The sequence below is a fragment of the Cetorhinus maximus genome, chromosome 7 (genome assembly GCF_964194155.1).
Source record: "Cetorhinus maximus chromosome 7, sCetMax3.hap1.1, whole genome shotgun sequence".
Lineage (NCBI taxonomy): Eukaryota > Metazoa > Chordata > Chondrichthyes > Lamniformes > Cetorhinidae > Cetorhinus > Cetorhinus maximus.
Genome location: NC_135885.1, coordinates 23664493 through 23677288, shown reverse-complemented (window position 1 = coordinate 23677288; position 12796 = coordinate 23664493). Strand labels below are relative to the sequence as shown.

General features: G+C 40.6%; 1 protein-coding gene across 4 annotated transcripts in view; it reads left to right on the top strand.

The window, feature by feature from the left end:
* Nucleotides 1-5874: 5874 nt before the first annotated feature.
* The window catches only part of LOC144682648 (CRACD-like protein), a 199855-nt gene continuing 192933 nt past the window's right edge, over nt 5875-12796 (top strand). For all 4 annotated transcript variants that reach the window (XM_078545197.1, XM_078545199.1, XM_078545198.1 and 1 more), the window contains exon 1: nt 5875-5986. The gene's annotated coding sequence lies outside the window, so the exon portion shown is untranslated. The remainder of the gene's footprint in view (nt 5987-12796) is intronic.

Genomic DNA, 12796 nt, shown 5'->3' with positions numbered 1-12796 from the left:
ACCAGAAAAAGAGTTGAGGAAGGGGGCCCCTAGTAGGACTGGAACAATAACTGTTCTACATATCCCATGAAAAAGCAGACATAGCTAGGACTCGTGCAGGTTCCCTCAGCAGCAATACCTTTTATTTGCAGGAAGTGAGATGAGTTAAAGATGAAGTAGCTCAATGAGAGAACAAGTTCAGAGCGGAGGGCTGCCCTGGTGGGGATGGAGGCGTAGAGAGATTGAACATGGTGAAAAGGAGATGGTCAAGGCCAGGAAATTGGAAACTGGTGCATGGCGTCAAAAGGGTCACTGATGTAGGAGTGGAGAGACTGGACAAGGGGAGAAAAAATAGAATCAAGGTAGGAAGAAATCAATGGGGCAGGAGCATGCAGAAACAATAGGTCTAGCAGGGCAGACTTGTTTGTGGATCTTGGGAAGGAGAAAGAAGAGGGCTGTTTGGGGTTGTGGGGCTATGAGGTTGGAAGTCGTGGAGGGAAGATCTCAAGAGGAGATGAGGTCAGTGACTTCTGGAAACAGTGGCTTGATGTTCAGTGGTGGAGTCATTGTTCAGGATGGTAGGAGAAAGTGTCAGCGAGTTGGCATTCGGCCTCTGCTAGGTACAGGTCAGTTCACCAGACAAGGACAACACTACCTTTGTCAGCAGGTTTGACAATTTTAGGGTTGGACCTGAAAGAATGGAGTACAATAAGTTCAGAAGGAGACATGTTAGAGTGAGTGAGGAGAGCAGAAAAATTGAGATGGCTGATGGCACACTGGCAGTTCTCATTTGAAAAGATTAGAGGCCAGAGGGAGGGGTCCAGATGGAGGGAGAATGCAGAAGATGGATAAAAAGGTCGGCTGTATGGGGTGGGGAGTACTGCTGGCCAAAGAAGTGGATGTGGAAGTGAAGTTCCTGTCATGCTGAGCTTGAAATTCATTGAGGTGGGGGTGTAAAGGGATAAAGCTGAGTCCTTTGTTAAGGATAGATCATTCAGGGCCGGAGAGGGGAAGGTTGGAGAGTATTATGAAATCATGGCAGGAGGTGAAATTAGGAGAAGTGATGGGTTTAGAGGGAAGCGAAAAGAAAGAAAGAGTTGGAGGAATGTGAGAGTTGTTGGAACTCACAATCCTTAATACCTGAAAGGAAGAGATTTTTTTTGTTAATGCGCCAGATAAGATAAGGGTCAATTGAAACTCCGGAGCAAGATAGCTTTGAGATAGTGAGTTGGTGCAAAATACTAATTTTACAAGTCTATCTTTCCCTGAACCATTAAAATCTCACCTGTATTGTCTTTATTGGGCCCATAATTCCAGATTGCCACTCTTTTTCTCTTAGGCCTGAATTTTCAGCTTGGCGGGTGGGCGAGATCAGCAGGCCTGAGAGTGGTCAGGAAACGGACCGCCGACCACGATTGGCCCCCGACCGCGATTTCACGCTGGCTGGCCAATTAGCGGCCAGCCAGCGTGAAGCTCGCACTGATATGATCAGCCCTGCCGGGATTGTGGGTGGGAGGAGGGCAAGTGCTGAAATCAGCGCAGGCACGGGGGAGCGGGGAATGAAAGCTCAGTGAAGGCAGAGAGCTGCCTCAGGGAGCTGAAGAATTTAAATGTAAAAAAACAAAGATTTTAAAAACTGGGAAAAAATGCCCACGCATCAGAATCAGTCACTGGAACATATGGATGATGAAAATTCTGTGATAACAATTTTTCAAAATTAATATCAGAAACCTCATCGCACCCTTGGATGAGGCATAAAAGTTTCTTTAGGTACCTGAAAAGGAAAAGATTAGCTCAGACAAATGTGGGCCCATTACAGGTGGGGACAGGAGAATTTACAGTGGAGAACAGAGAAATGGTGGAGAAACTAAACAGTTACTTTGCATCTATCTTCACAGCAGAAGATAAAGAAATCCCCTACACCAGATGAGCTTCATCCCAGAGTGTTGAAAGAGGTGGCTAGAGAGATAGTGGATGCATTGGTGTTTGTCTTTCAAAATTCTAGAGATTCTGGCCTGCAAACTGGAAAGCAGCAAATATAACCCCACTATTTAAGGAGGGAGGAAGAGGGAGAATGGAGAACTACAGACCTGTTAGTTTGACATCAGTAGTAGGGAAAATGTTAGAATCTATTATAAAGGATGTAATAACTGGACATTTAGGAAAGAATGTTAAAATTGGGCAGACTGAACATGGATTTACGAAAGGAATCATGTTTGACAAGCTTGTTGGAGTTTTTTGAGGATGTTACTTGTAGCATAGATAAAGGAGATCCAGTGGATGTGGTGTACTTGGATTTTGAGAAGGCTTTTGATAAGGTCCCACACAGGTTAGTAAATAAAATTAGAGCGCATGGGATTGGGGGAAATATACTAGTCTGGATCGAGAATTGGTTGCAGACAGAAAGCATAGAGTAGGAATAAACGGATCATTCTCAGGATGGCAGGCTGTTACTAGTGGGGTACCGCGAGGATCAGTGCTAGGTCCACAGCTGTTCATAATCTATATAAATGATTTGTATGTGGGGACCAATTGTAATATTTCTAAATTTTCTGATGACATCAAACTGAGTGGGAATGTAAGATGTGAGGAGGATGCAAGGATGCTTCAAGAGGATTTGGACAGGCTCAGTGAATGGGTTAGAACATGGCCAATGGAATATAATGTGAATAAGTCTGAGGTAATTCACTTTGGCAGAAAAAACAGAAAGGCAGAATATTTCTTAAATGATAAGAGGTTGGAAAATGTGGGTGTCCAAAGGGACGTGGGTGTCCTTGTTCATGAGTCACTAAAAGTTGGCACGCAGGTGCAGCAAGCAATTGGGAAAACGAATGGTATTTTGGCAGGTCTGACAACATCTGCGGAGAGGAATAACATTTCGAGTCCAAATGACTCTTCATCAGAACCAGTTCTGACTAGATACTCAGCAGGTCAGACAGCGTTTCTGAATAGAGAAACAAAGTTAGCTATTCAGGTTGATGACCTTTCATGAAAACACATTCAAGAACTTTGGAGAGGAAAAAGGTTGGCAATAAGGTGATAGTTTGCAGAGACAGACGGATTGAAGGTATTTTATTTTTTGAGGATAGTTTTGAAATGGAGTGGTACACTGCCTTAGGCCTGAGAACTGTTTACAATATTGAGTTGCTTTGGGAGGGTGGGGTTAGAAGGCTAGAAAGGGAAATTGAATGGTCAGCAGTCTAGTGGGAATAGGATCAAGAATGCAGTAAACAGGCCTCATGGAAAAGATGAGCTCAAGCAGAGGTTAAATAAACTAGAGAAAAGATATAATAAGAAATTTATCTGAATTCTACATTTTAATGAATTCAGTTACGTAATTTGTATACAAAATTCCTTTTTAATTTCATTCTTATGTATTCACCCTTCCTATATAGTGTAGCCACTATCTTGCTTAATTCAATGGTGGGAAATGGGTTCAGACTATAACTAATAGCATCCAGTTCCAGAAGGATTTGCCAGCTAATTATGTTTTTCTCTGACTTCCCTATTGAAAAGCACTTGGTCTTAATTAAGTATCTCCCACTGATACCATAGGCGAAATGGAAACTCCCCATGTATAGCAATCACAGACATTATCACTGTGTAGCAGTGTGTACTGGAGCACCTACCACAGGCTTACCTAACTCCAGCATATTCCATTGGGAACACTCTTAAACATTTTCTCTAGGTTACACAGTAACAAAAAAAAATTGAAAAACAGAAGGTTGAAATGACACTTGGTGTTATTTAGGAAGACTAATACATGTACATTCCATATAAATAGTTGTACGTTCCCTATTTAAATGAAGCAGTAATCCATTTACTTTAAACAGCTAAACTGATTTACTTTAAATGGATTAACATCTCCAGTAAAATATCAGAAGAATTTTTGAGTGTTCAGTGATTGTACAACAATATCAACTAATGTCTATTCTACAGTAAATATTTAATTCATAAGCTAAAACGTTAGGATTTTTTTGTGATTGTGGTCAATCTTAATGTTGGATTATTGTTATAGTAGAACCATCCACTTTAAGGATTATAAACAGTAGGAAAGAATAATATAATCCTTTCTATGCCAGGAGAGTCCAAACGTTTTAAGTGGCTGCTTAGATACAGGCCAAGGTGTGGAGACTCAAAGACTCCATGTTACTGAATGCCACAATTAATTCATACAAATCTCTCAAATTGAAAATACTAATGGATCTAAGGTTTTTCATTGGAATTATCCACCAAAAGACAAACACCAAGAACAATCTTTTTGAAACCACAAGGTCCATGATATTCAAACTGACAAACCACTAAATTTTTAAAAAAGTCCACATGAAGGTAAGTAAAATTAAGGACTGCTAGTTAGCCTCTGAAAAGCTGAGCAGATCATGCAACGTTTGCCCAATTTGGCAATGGGTCCTGAAACAGGCACGAGACCCTAATTACCATAGTCAAGCCACATAAAGCAGCTTCGTGTTGTTAGGCAAACTCAAAATGGTGAGAGATACGGGTCAGTGCTCCCAAGAAAAGATCACGCAGGAAGAAAAAGAGAAATTATTGACAGTCCTCGGAAAGAAAAACAAAAATAATTTTTTTTTCCTTTTCCTCTTTCTCCTCACACATCATGTAACTCATCACTGTATTGCTTTGTGCTTGTTGCCCTTTATCTGTTTCAGTTTGGAGAGGAAGGGCAGTAGGAGTGAACATGTCTGCACGCAGGAGATGGTAAAATCATGCACTGAGGGACATAGTGGGCAACTGCCCCTGAAAAGGAGGTCTCGGAAACGCCAGCTGAGGTTGTTGGGCTACGACGCTCAACCAGCCAAAGAAGGCCTCCGGAGAGACTTGACCTGTAAATAGTTATTGTGTAAATAGTTAATGTGTTTTAAGCTTGTTAGCTGTACTTTTAAGTAAAGGATGTGGTAAAGTGAGGTACCCTGTCCCTTTAAGAGAATGCAAGTGTACTGATCATACGACAGCACTGATGAATCACTGTACAGTGCAGGCAACTGGGAACTGTAAGTCTAGTTCTGGAGGTTTCTGAGTGAGCACGTATGATCTGGTGCTCTGCCCTATGTCTCAATAAACCATCACTGTTTATTCTTACATCAGTCCCTCCCCTTTATTGATTGCAAGCAGCAATTGATGAACACATAGGAAGGCGTGCAGTTAGAGTTCAATTGACAAGCGAACTCACCAACCCAAGACATAAAATCCTCCTTTCATGGTCTTTGGTATATACCTACCTTTTCCTGGTCTCCAGTTCATGTATATCTCTCAATTTCTGTGTCCAATCTCACTTGTTGGCTATCCTCTGTCCTATCATCAGTATTGTTTGGGATCCAATCACCTCTATACAACTGTTCAATTTAAATAAATCATAATGTTACAATGTGTCTTAGTATCTGTGCTTCCTATGTCAGTTTTTCTTTTGTTCTGAAAGTGTTTCCAGTTATTTTTGGAAACAGCATTGTGTGACTGCTGCCTATATTTACAGCTTCAACTTTCGTGATGGACATACCCTTGAAACTCTGCGTAGCTCGGGGAGCTTCCAATTTCAAGCCTGAGTGTGTTAAATGGATGTGTATTCTCATTCCTTTTTAATTTGCAAAACTAATTGAATACAGTAATTGGTAATACCGTCACATCATGAGCAAAAAGAAAATGGACTTTGAGACTTTTTGGAGCCTAATTTACATTTTTGAAATTATCGATTTGCTTTGTTATGGGACACCTATCTATAACATATGGGGATATCAGGCCCCACCCCTCCCCCAGGTACCTCCCAGCCCACTCACCTACCCACAGATGGGACAACCTGCCGATGACATTGATTTATCCGGCCCTCCTTCGAGGACTGGCTCCGCCCCGGCTTAGTGTAATTTAAAGAACAGGAACAAACAAAGCTGTTTGTACAGTGCAGTAAGAGAGCGTCTCTCCCTCACACCACTTGAACGGCGATTGTGGAAAAGCCAGCAGCCAGCCCATGGACATTGCTGCACAGATAACCGTGCAGGTAAAGCACACTCATAGGAATAACTTTACAGGAGCCATCCTCTCCCAATTTAAGAGCCCCTTCCGTTAACTCTTCAGAACTGCCGTGAGCTGTCGATAACGTGGTTGGTGAACAATTTCCAACGTGCATCATACACTATGAGTCGCTCGGTAGAGGATTATTTTGTCTTAAGTAACCCGTACAAATGATACATAATTGTTCCGTTTTTATTGAGGCAATTTTGATTCTTCTCCATGGTGTTTGATATGGGCGGACCTGGGGGGGGGGGGGGGGGGGGGGCTGTTTGTTTACCGTTTTCGCTTTGTTTTACCTTCTATTTATTTCCTCGTTCAATTTTAGTTTGGCAACTCCGACCGAGTTTCAATAGTTAAGAAAGAGTGAATTATTCCTGCGGTGCCATGTGATCTCTGCGTGGGCTGCAATTCATAGACTACTGTACACTTGACAGTTTGAGAGGCTTGACAGCTCTCAGTCACTCCGTGTTGACTTTTGTCCATTGTAGACTCGTTACATTTTTATCAAGGGTGTTGGTTGTATTGTGTAACTTGACTGTGTGAGTAAATCAGAAAATCATTCAGACTGTTCTATGCTTTAATGCTCAATTTTCTGATGGGTTTTGGTGAGTTTGGGTTAGAGCTAACTATGACTTTGCATGCACTTCAATTAGAGTGGAAGCAAGCTCACATGAAGTGCAAGTTTTATTCTGAATCAGAATTGATGATTCGAAGTCATCATAAGACTGAAAAATAAAGAAGGATGAGAAAGGCTATTCAGCCCTATGTAAGCTCATCCTCCTGAAGATCCCCCACTGCAATTCGAGCTTCTTCCCAACAATTCTCACTCGGGTTCACAGCTAAAGTCTCTTTCTATAACAGAACCTTGTGTCCCACAAACTGAAACCTTTCTATGGGTTTTTTTGATTGGGATAGTGTACCACAGGACTAACTCTTTTATCAGGTATAATGCATTGGCTGCACTGATTCTGTGGATACTATGTGGATTAACCACCGCATTCTCCTGTTTTGAAAGGCAGAATGTACAACCGTATCAGACAGTTTTGGCTTGAATGCAACTATTTACTTATATGAAGGTCATTACATAGAAGTGGAAAGACAGAGCAAGAATCTAGTAAGAAAAGACATGCACTGTTTCAAAACAAGAATGCTGAATCTTTAGAAACCCATTCCAATATCTTTTGAGTTGAACCTTTTGATGAACCATTATATGGACAATTTACTCAATTTACCCTTTTACGACCACAACATGGACATTGACAGCCAAAAGCAGCTAACTGCAAATGCAGGCAAAGCACATCTTTCCTGTACAATTCAGCTGTGTCCCCAAATTATACCAGAACTTAGAGGATGAGTTGCTTAAACTCTGCTTGAGTATAGGAAATTAAGGGGTGGTGCGATCAAGGTATTTCAAATGTTAAAAAGTTCCTCCATTTCTACACTATTTCCTCTAGTGGGGGAATCAAGACCAATTAAGATATAATCTAAAAATCAGAGCTTGGACATTCAGGACTGAAATCAGGAAGCACTTTTTCACTAAAAGGGCAGTAGAAATTTATAATGCTCCATCCCAAAAAGCTGAGGATGCTCAGACAATTAGAGCTTTAAAGATTTGCAATAAATTGTTGTTAGGTCAGGGTATCAAGGGATATCAAGAGGGATCGATGAAGGGAAAATTAAGAGCTGAGGTACAGATCAGTCATATCAGGTGTAGTGTACTTTTCCTATATCCCAAATGGCCGATTTCTTCTGAACTCTTTCTCAAAACTGAGGAATTCAACTAAAAATTATTTATATCATTTAAGTAGATAAAGGTTTACACTGCAGTCTTGGTTGTCTGTCAATTCATTTATACCTGCTGTGTGCCAATTCCATGGTTTAATGGTGAAAATGAAGTTGCCTTTTCAAATAAGCTGCGTTCATAGAATCATAGAATGGTTACTGCACAGAAAGAGGCCATTTGGCCTGTTGCATCTGTTCTGGCCCTCTGAAGGAACAATTCACCTAGTGCCACTTCACTGCCTTTTCCCTGTGCCCTGCAAATTTTTCCTTTTCAGATAATGAATCCAACTCCCTTTTGGAGTCCCCAATGGACCCTGCCGCCACCACACCATCTGGCAGTGCATTCCAGATCTTAATCACTTGCTGCGTGAAAATGTTTTGTCTCATATCGCTATTGCCTCTTCAGTCAATTATCTTTAAATCTGTGCCCTCTAGTTTTCAATCCTTCCACTAATGGAAACAGTTTCTCCTTATCTACTCTGTACAGACCCCTCATGATTTAATAGAAACATAGAACATAGAAGCAGAAATGGGCCGTTAGGCCCTTCAAGCCTTCTCTGCCATTTAATAAGATCATAACTGATCTGGCTGTAGTCTCAATTTCAATTTCCTGTCTTCCCCATAACCCATGACTCCCTTGTCTATCAAAAATCTGTCTAACTCTGTCTTGAATAAAGCCTCCACTGCTCTCTGGGGAAGAGAATTCGACATACTAACAACTCTTTAAGAGAAAATATATTCTTCTCATCTTCATCTTAAAAGAGAGACCTCTTATTCTTAAAACTGTGTCCCCTAGTTCTAGACTCCCCGACAAGTGGAAACATCCTCCCAGTATCTACCCTAACAGTCCCCTCAGGATCTTAAATGTTTCAATAAAATCACCTCTCATTCTTCTAAACTTCAATGGGTATAGGCCCAACTTGCTTAACCTTTCTTCATAAGATAAACCCTTTATCCTAGAAATGAATCGGGAGAATCTTCTTTGAACTGCTTCTAACATAATTATACCTTTTCTCAAATAAGGAGACCAAATCTGTACACAGTATTCCAGATGTGGTCCCACCAATGCCCTGTACAGCTGCAGTAAAACTTCCCTACTTTTCTATTCGTAGGGGAGGCAGTGGCGTAGTGTTATTGTCATTGGACCAGTAATCCAGAGACCCAGGGTAATGCTCTGGGGACCCAGCAGATGATGGAATTTGAATTAAATAAAAAAGTCTAGAATTAAAAGTCTAATGATGACCATGAAACCATTGTTGATTGTCATAAAAACCCATCTAGTTCACTGTGCTTTAGGATGTCAGATTTCCTTTCCTTCCCTTACCTGCTCTGGCCTACATGTGATTCCAGACCTACAGCAATGTGGTTGACTCTTGCATGCCCTCTGAAATGGCCTAGCAAGCCACTCAGTTTCTTAACGGCAATTAGGGATTAGCAATAGATGATGGTCTAGCCAGTGACACCCATGCCCCTTGAATGAATAAAAAAAATTCCCTTTGCAATAAACACCAGCATTCCATTTGCCTTCCTAATCACTTGCTGTACCTGCATACTAATGTTTTGTGATTCATGTACCAATACACCCAGATCCCTTTGTATCACCAAGTCCTGCAATCTCTCTCCAATCTCTCTCTGGTTGTTCCTGCCAAAGTGGACAAGTTCATATTTCCCCACTTTATACTCCATCTGCCAAATTTTTACCCACCCGCTTCACCTGTCTATACCCTTTTACAGACTCTCTATCTCCTCTTGACAATTTACTTTCGTACCTATCTTGGTGTCATCAGCAAATTTAGCTATCATGATATTCAGGCCCTCTACCCAAGTCATTGATGTAGATTGTAAACAGTTGGGGCTCCAGCACTAATCCCTGTGGCACTCTACTAGTTACAGCTTGCCAACCCAAAAAAGATCCTCTTATCCCTTCTCTCTGCTTCCTGTTAGCTAACTAATCCATTATCCATGCTAATATGTTACTCCCTACACCATGTTCTCTTATCTTGTATAGTAACCTTTGATATGGCACCATATCAAATGCCTTTTTGAAATCCAAGTACACTACATTTACAGGTTCCACTTTATCTGCCTTGCTTGTTACTTCCTCAAAACTCTAGTAAATTAGTTTAACATGTTTTGATTTAATTTCACAGAGCCATGTTGACTTTGCCTGGTCATGTTATGATTTTCTAATTTTGAATGTCTATTCTGTTTTCTATTATGAATACCTCTACCAAATCTCCTCTCAATCTTATCTTCTCCAAGGAGATTTGTCCCAGTTCCTCCAATCTTGCCACGTAACTGGTTACAGGGATGGGGAACTTCATTCTCATGAATTTTTGCTGCACGCTTTCTGATGTCTTCACATCCTTCCCAAAGCAATGTGCCCAGAACTGGACACACTACTCCAGTTGAGGCCAAACCAGTGTTTTATATAGGTTTAACATAGATTCCTTGCTTTTGTACTTAATGCCCCTATTAATAAAGCTAAGGATGCCATATCCTTTATTAACTGCACTCTCAACCTGCCCTGCCGCATTCAATTATTTATGCAGAAATGCACACAGGTTCCTTCACTCCCCTGCATCCCGTTTAGAATTGTATCCTTTATTTTATATTGTCTCTCTGCATTCTTCCTACCAAAACAAATCACTTAAGACTTCTCCATTAATTTTCATCTGCCACTTGTCTGCCCATTCCACCACCTATCTATGTCCTTTTGAAGTTCTAGACTATCCTCTTCATGGGTCACAATACTTCCAAGTTTTGTATCATCTGCACATTTTTAAATTGTTCCATGTATATCAAGGTCGAGGTCATTAATATATATAAGGAAGACCAGGGGTCCTAACACTGACCCCTGGGGAAGTCCACTATAAACCTTCTTCCAGCCCAAAAATCATCTATTTAACATTACTCTCTGTTTCAGCCAATTTCGTATCCATGTTGCTACTGTCCCTTTTATTCCACAATCTCTAACTTCTCTCACAAGCCTGTTGTGCGGCACTTTAACAAATGTCTTTTGGAAGTGCATGTACACCACATCAACAGCATTACCCTCATCAACCCTCTCTGTTACCTCATCAAGTTAGTTAAACATGATTGCCCTTAAATCCATGTTGGCATTCCTTAATTAACTCACATTTGCCCAAGTGACTATTAATCTTGTCTCAAATTTTCATTTCTTAAAGCTGCTCCACCATGAGGTTAAACTGACTGGCCTGTGGTTGCTGGGCTTATCTTTGTACCCTGCTGACATTTGACATTAACTTAGCACCAGCGAACAAAGGTACACAATCGGATCTTATTTGAAATGATTTTTCATTAAAAGTACCTGAACAAATATATATGCTCTATGATGACAACTATTGACAAGCCATCAACATCAGTAAGAAAATCTAGCAGGAGAGAACTTATATCCAGCACTATGTGTGCACTATGTACTTGCTCTAGAGCTGTGATAGGGTTGTGAGTTTTATTAATCACTAAAGCAACTGAACAGAAAATATTTAACTATAGTGGACTAGCTGTATTATTCAACTGTTTGTGGATCTGAGGTCTACTATTCCTAAGCATAGGACTATTCTTGAAAGCAGCCAATAGTTTAAATGTTTCCTTGTCACTGTTTACAGAAAAGTGCAGAAAGGCACATGCTGTTTGGTTTGTTGCTCATGGCTTTTTTTTTGTGTTCTTGCACGCATTCCAAATCTCTAGTGACAACTTTCCATTTTGCATCACCAATTTCTAGGCTACCTTATACATCCAGTTAACACCAGCATTTTCACAAGGACAGGGGTTTCCTGTTGGGGACAGGTTACATAATCTCAAACTGCTTGACATTTTGCAAAAGGTAATTTCCATTTTAATATTTATTGCAAACTGAGGAGAGGGATCTCAGTGCTGAGGCACTTGGCACTGGATTATCCCAGCCCTGTGGAGACATGGTAGATGTGAATAAAGCCTACCAGAACTGTCTGCAAACCTCCCACAACATTATACAAGATGTCAAAATATTCCATATATAAAGTAAAAGAACTGTATATGGCATCTATAATATGGAATGTGTCATAGCACAGGAGAGATACACAACTAGTAATATATGGTTCAAATAGTGTAGTTACGCAATACTTTAATATTAAATTGAAACAAATAATTCAGCAAATCAAATGGAAGGAATAGTGGTGATAATCTGCCAACAGAATGGAGAGTAAAAATATAATGGCAAAGGTTGAATTATGGCTAAAGTCTACTTAGGATATTTGTTCCATTCAGTAAATGTTGAAGAGGTTTAACTGAATTATATCTGTATCAACCGAGATTAGATGTACTTTTTTTCCCCCTTCTGGTCTCCTGCTTAAGATGCACTCTGAAAACTGGCAAAGCAAAAAAACCACACCAATCATGGGGAGTGAAAGCATTCCAGTGGGATTCTGTTCAATGATATTGCTATATCTTTAGTACGCCCTCTCTGATGTTTGCTGATCTATGTGTGTGGGCTCCATGAAGCGCTGTAAATAGTCTTTTGTTTAAATAGAAAGTATTGCCTTTCCACAACAGGAACTGCAGGCAAAGCAGTCACCACTAATGAACATACTTGGTGACTACCACCAAACATTCAAACTATCTATGTATTTATGAGAGATCTGGATATGAATTCAAGGATGCAGTACACTCCCAGACATTTTGTCATGCCCTCTATAGAAAGCCAGAGTACATATTTTTCTATACTACATGTGTTGAAATTCCATGTCACCTGGGGAGTTGCTTTTGACTACTGTTATATTTTTCACATAGAAACATGAGTAGGTCATTCAGCCCTTTGAGCCTGCTCTGCCATTCAATATGATCATGGCTGATCCTCTATCTCAACGCCATACACCCACTCTCTCCCCATACCCCTAGATGCCTTTAGAGTCTTATCTATTTTCTTCTTCAATATACTCAGTGGCTTGGCCTCCACAGCCTTCTGTGGTAGAGAATTCCACAGGTTCACCACCCTCTGAGTGAAGAAGTTTCT